Below are 6069 nucleotides of genomic sequence, written 5' to 3' on the forward strand. Positions count from 1 at the left end.
CCAACTCAGCCACCAAAGGCCCTAGAGCATTTGACTCTTGATCTAGAGGTTGTGAGTTTGAGTCTCATGTTGGGTGTAGATATTACTTAAAGGAAAAGAAAAAAAAAAAAAGAAAAGGAAAAGAAAAGAAAAGAAAGGGAAAAGAAAAGAAAGGGAAAAGAAAAGAAAGGGAAAGGAAAGGAAAGGAAAGGAAAGGAAAGGAAAGGAAAGGAAAGGAAATAGGAAATGTGTTTTTAATTCAATGCAACATTATTTATTGAGCACTTCCTATATGCCAGATTCTGTGCTCAACAATAGAGGATCAGATAAATAAAATAGTCATTGTGCTTCCCTCACAAGACCAAAGTCAGCTGAGCAGTTATACAATATGGTGATGAATTCAATGCTAGGAGAAAGGATTATACTGGAGCCCTTAGAAGAGTGACTCACCTGAACTTAGGGGTCAGAGGAGGATTCCCAAAAAGGTGATGTCTATACTAGATCTTCAAGACTGAGTAGGTGTTATCTAAGTGAAGAGATAAAGAAAGAAGATTACAGGCTGAAAGAAGGCATATGCAAGCACTCAAGGGTAAGAGAAACATGGTGCCTTCTAGAAACTGAGAAAAGTTCATTGCAGTTAGAATGCAAAGTGCTGGGGCACCTGGGGGGCTCAGTCGGTTAAGCGTCTCACTCTTGATTTCAGTTCAAGTCATGATCTCACTGTTCATGAGATCAAGCCCCACATGGGGCTCTGTGCTAACAGCACAGAGCCTGCTTGGGATTTTCTCTCTCTGTCTCTCTCTCTGCCCATCCCCTGTTCCAGCTATAAATAAACTAAAAAAAAAAAAAAAAAGCAAAGTGCTTAGATAGGCAGAAGGCAGGTCTGGGAAAGGAAAATTAATATTGTAAGATGTGATAGTGAAGAGATAATCCACAACCTGATTATGAAGTCCTTTACCATCTAGAACTGAGGCTTTCATACTTTTTTGACTATGACTTAAAGAAAAAGATAGAGGGGTGCCTGGGTGGCTCATGTGGTTAAGCGTCCGACTTCAGCTCATGATCTCACCATTCGTGGGTTCAAGCCCAGCGTCATGTTCTATGCTGACAGCTCAGAGCCTGGAACCTGCTTCAGATTCTGTCTCCCTCTCTCTATGCCCCTCCCCCACTGAAACTCTGTCTCTCTGTCTCTCTCTCTCTCTCTCTCAAAAATGAATAAACACTAACAAATTAAAAAAAAATAAAATTGTCAGTACTGGAATATTATAAAGAGAAAAAATTTTTTAAAAAGAAAAAGATATAATTCACAATGCCACCAGTTTACAAATTTCATAGATATGTATACATGAATCATATTTCATGATAATATTTTTACTATGTGCAAACACTCCTATATTTTCTATTTCATGCTCAATTTTACTTTTAAAAAATGCTGTTTGCATCCCATGAACTTACACTAAGCCTTTGTGTGAATTAGAAATAAGCATTCACTCTGGGCAGTTGCAACTTGGAGACTCCAGGCCTGGCCTTGGAGAGTGAAAAGGGCAGTGGAAGGTGTCATTATCTAAAGAAGATGCCACTTCCTCATGGTGGATGAAACTCCACAGACTTGCCCCTAACATTTGCAGAGCTTAGGGCAAGAGTACAATTAGAGGCCCACATCTTGAAGTTGTTGATCACTCTAATTTACTATTGTGTTGTTCTATTCTAAATGTGTTCTATTCTTCTAACCTGACACTTATAACTTCATAATGACCTAAAAGACCAAGTTCAAATTCAAAATTCTTAGAATCAGAGTTCAATGTTGGCATATGACTTCAATCCTGGTCCTCTTCTCTTCCTACTTCCAAGCCCATCCTATACCAAAAAGGGCCTCATTCGTATACATGTGGACTTCTTGATCCACTTGTCTTAGTTCTATTCACTATTCCCCTATCCCCCAGCAAACAGTTAGAAATAATTTCAGAATTGTTTGGACAGGGAATTCTATAGTTCTGGGTATCTGAGCCAAAATGGGATTTTTATATGAAAGTGGCATTGCCTGAGGAGCCCAAGAGTAGGGTTCTCTAAAGCCTTGCTACTCAAAATGTGGTCCATGCACCAGCAGCATGAGTATCACATGAAAGCTTGCAAAAATCCAGAATATTGGTTGGCACCTGGCTGACTCAGTCAGTAGAGTATGTAACTCTTATCTAGGGGTTGTGAGTTTGAGCCCCACATTGAGTGTACAGATTACTTAAGTAAAATCTTTGGGGTGCCTGGTGGCTCAGTCTGTTAAGCATCCAACTTAAGCTCAGGTCATGATCTCACGGTTTGTGAGTTAGAGCCCTTTATCAGGGTCTCTGCTGTCAGAGCAGAGCCTGCTTCAGATCCTCAGTCTCTCCCTCTCTCTCTGTCCCTCCCTCACCTGCCCCCCCCAAGTAAAAATATAAAACTTAAAATAAAAATAAAATAAATTAAAAAAAAATGCAGAATCTTGGGCCTTATGCTAGACCAACAAAATCAGAATCTGCAGTTTAACAAGACCTCCCATTGATTTGCATGCACTTTAAATTTAACACTACTACAAAGCAAGCAGGCCAGGGTAGGGGCCTCTCCCAGGTCTAAGGTCAGTATCATACCACATGTCAGGGTGTGGTATGCAGGGCAAAGAAGGGCAGGTAGGGTGCAAGCTTGATTCAGATCCTTTTCTCTTCCTTGAGCATCCTTGTGTAGAGTGCAACTGTAGGGTAAGGTTTTGACAAATTTCAGAAAGGCTTTAAACAAGAAAATGACTTAATAATGTTTATAATTTAGTTCATACTTGCTGTAGGATGGATTGGTGAAGAGCAACCTGAGCTGGCTACATAATTTGCTGGGTCTAGGACAAAATATATATGTAGGGCTTCTTGTTGAAAAAAGCAGGAGAAATGTGTTATAGGTACTAAAATATAAACCTTTTTTCATTCTTCTGCAGTCTTTTTCTTCATTTGTCATGGTACTTTCTATTTGTTATTTAACATTCTAACTAGAGAAAAATTAAAAATTTAAATTATTAGCATAAATTTTACCATTCATCTTTATATTGTGCAAAGTCAGTTTTAGAAGCAAATATAAGAACAGTCAACTCATGAAGAATCATTGAAATTTTATAATTTGTATTTCATAACTGATACATGCATATGTATTTTGTTCTTTCAGAACAGTGGAAACACTGTACAAACCAGCTCAACTTTTTCTTTAACTTTTTGATAGGTGCATTTTCTACCAATACTCTTTTGCATGCTGTTGTGTCAGGAGGGCCTTGAAGGAAAAGTAAGTATGGGTTTTCCCTCCTTCCTTTCTTTTTCTTTCTTTCTTTCTTTCTTTCTTTCTTTCTTGCTTGCTTGCTTGCTTTCTTTCTTTCTTCTTTCTTTTAAATATTTATTTATTTATTTATTTATTTATTTTGAGAGAGGGAGAAAAGGAGTGTGAACAGCGGGAGGGGCAGAGAGAGGGAGAGAGAGAGAATCCCAAGCATTTCTTAGAATACCATTACCTTCTTTTTAACCTCAAAACAAGTTGATTCCCCAGTGGAAACCATGGCTTTCCTCTACTGACATACACTTAACACCCTTGCCTTGTACTCATTTGAGCCTCACTGAATTCTCACACATCGTGGGTCTACTGGAATTCTGTGCTTATGAGGCACTGTGGCCACAATATAGAAAGAGAGTGACAAGAAAAGGCAGACATGTATATTGCCTTTTTCTCCTCTGCTCACACACATGCTGTATTGTTCCAATGGACTTCACTTATAAAATATAAATTCAAAGATAAAAATATTAAGAATTTCAAGATGGCAGGGCACCTGGGTGGTTCAGTTGGTTGTGTCCAACTTCGGCTTAGGTCATGATCTCACAGTTTGTGAGTTCAAGCCCCCCATCGGGGTTTCTTCTGTCAGCATAAAGCCCACATTGGATCCTCTGTTCCTCTCTCTCTCTGCCCCTCCCCCTCTTTCTTTCTTTCTTTCTTTCTTTCTTTCTTTCTTTCTCTCAAAAATAAATAAATATAAAAAAAAGAATTTCAAGATGGCAACTTCAGAACATAAAACCAAGTGAAGGGCTCTTTTGAGTGAAGGTTCTGCATGACTGCACAAGTCATCTGCCCCTGACACTGGCCCTAAGAGCAACGACAGAGGAAGGAGACAAATAAAGAGGATAGTGTAATAATTGAGATGAGAGAGGATTGTGGCTGATCCTAAGGAGTAGCCTTGAAAATGAGGGAAAGCAGAGTGTCAAGAAATATTTGGACACCCAGACCAGTAGCATGTGTAGATTGCTTGGTGGTAGAGGGATAAGGGAAAGGGAAGTGAGGAATAAGTTCATGGTATGATTTTGGCAATGGGAAGAATGGAAATGTTGTTTTCTGGGAATGTTAGAGAAAGAACTGGAATTGAGGGATGGGAAGGAGGTTAAAAATGTTAGTCTGAGGTACATGTATCATATGTTTATATGTTTATAGACATATATGTTTATATGTTTATAGACAGGATATTCAGATCTGAATCTCTGGAGAGAGATATGAACCAGAGTTATTGACTTGGAACTATAGTTATTGATTTGCTTAGGAAGAGTGTGCAAAGTAAGAAAAGAAAAGGACCCAGCATACTATCTTGAGGGACATCAACATGTATATATATATGGAAGAAACATCTTCAAAAGAATCTGAGAAGGACGAGCCCTGCATTGGGCTCTGTGCCAACAGCTCAAAGCGTGGAGCCTGCTTCCCATTCTCTGTCTCCCTCTCTCTCTGCCCCTCCCCCACTTGTGCCTGTCTCTCTTTCTCTCAAAAATAAGTAAACATTAAAAAAAATTAAAAAAAAGAATCTGAGAAGGAACAGTCACAAAATGTGGAGAAAATATAGGAAAGAATAGCATTTCAGACACCAAATGAAAAGAGAATTTCAGGAAGATAGAATGGTCAACATGGTCAGATACTGCTGACAAATCAAGCAAGGAGGGATTTAAGGTTCCCCTGGCTTTAATGACAAGTTCATCTGGGGACCTTGGCAAAGGGAATTTCAGTGGAATGGGGAGGAGAAAGGTGAGAATACAAAGGGTGAAATGTGAGTAGAAGATCAATATATAAAGCAAGTATAGATGACTATTTCAAGAAATTTGGCTGTAAACAAAGAGCAAGGAATAACTGGTCAGTTAGAAAGGAATGCGAAGGCCAGGGATATTTTAATTTCTGCATAAAAAGATACTGGACACTTAAAGTTGGGAGGAGCCAGGAGAGAGGGAGAAGTCAAAGATAGAGGAGAAAGAAGGGATTATTTTGATATGCAGGTTTTTAATGTTTATTTCTTTCTGAGACAGAGAGACAGAGCATGAGTGGTGGAGGGGCAGAGAGAGAGGGAGACACAGAATCGGAAGCAGGCTCCAGGATCTGAGCTGTCAGCACAGAGCCCAACGCAGGGCTTGAACTCACAGATGGTGAGATCATGACCTGAGCCGAAGTCGGATGTTCAACCGACTGAGCCACCCAGGTGCCCTAATATACAGGTTGTTAAGAAGGCAGGTAAGCTCCACAAACAGGCCAGGGATTGTTGCTTTGTTCACTGTTTTGTGCCTACGGCAGTATATTTGTTTCCTCGGACTGATGTAACAAAGTACTGCAAGCTGGGTGGCTCAAAACAATAGAAATTTAATGTCTTACAGCTCTGGAGGCTCGAAGTGTGAAATCAAGATATTTTCAGGGTTATGCTCCCTCTGGAACTTTCCTTGCCTCTTCCTAGCTTCTGGTAGTATGCAGATAATCTTTGGCTTTCCTTGGCTTGCAGCTGCAGAACTTAAATCACTGCCTTCATTGCAACATGACATTCACTCTGTGTCTCTGCTTTCACATGATCATCTTCTTATGAGGACACCAGTCATATTGGATCAGGGGGTCTACCCTACTCCAGTATCACCCCATCTTAACTAATTACATCTACAATGACCCTATTTCCAAGTGAGGTCACATTCTGAGGTACTGGGGTTTAGGTCTTCAACGTGTCTCTTTTTTTGGGGGGCAGGGATATAACTTACAACAAATATAGGAAGTGTTGATTCAATATTTATTGCAAGA

This window comes from Prionailurus viverrinus, chromosome B2, assembly GCF_022837055.1.
Source record: "Prionailurus viverrinus isolate Anna chromosome B2, UM_Priviv_1.0, whole genome shotgun sequence".
NCBI classification, from domain to species: Eukaryota; Metazoa; Chordata; class Mammalia; order Carnivora; family Felidae; genus Prionailurus; species Prionailurus viverrinus.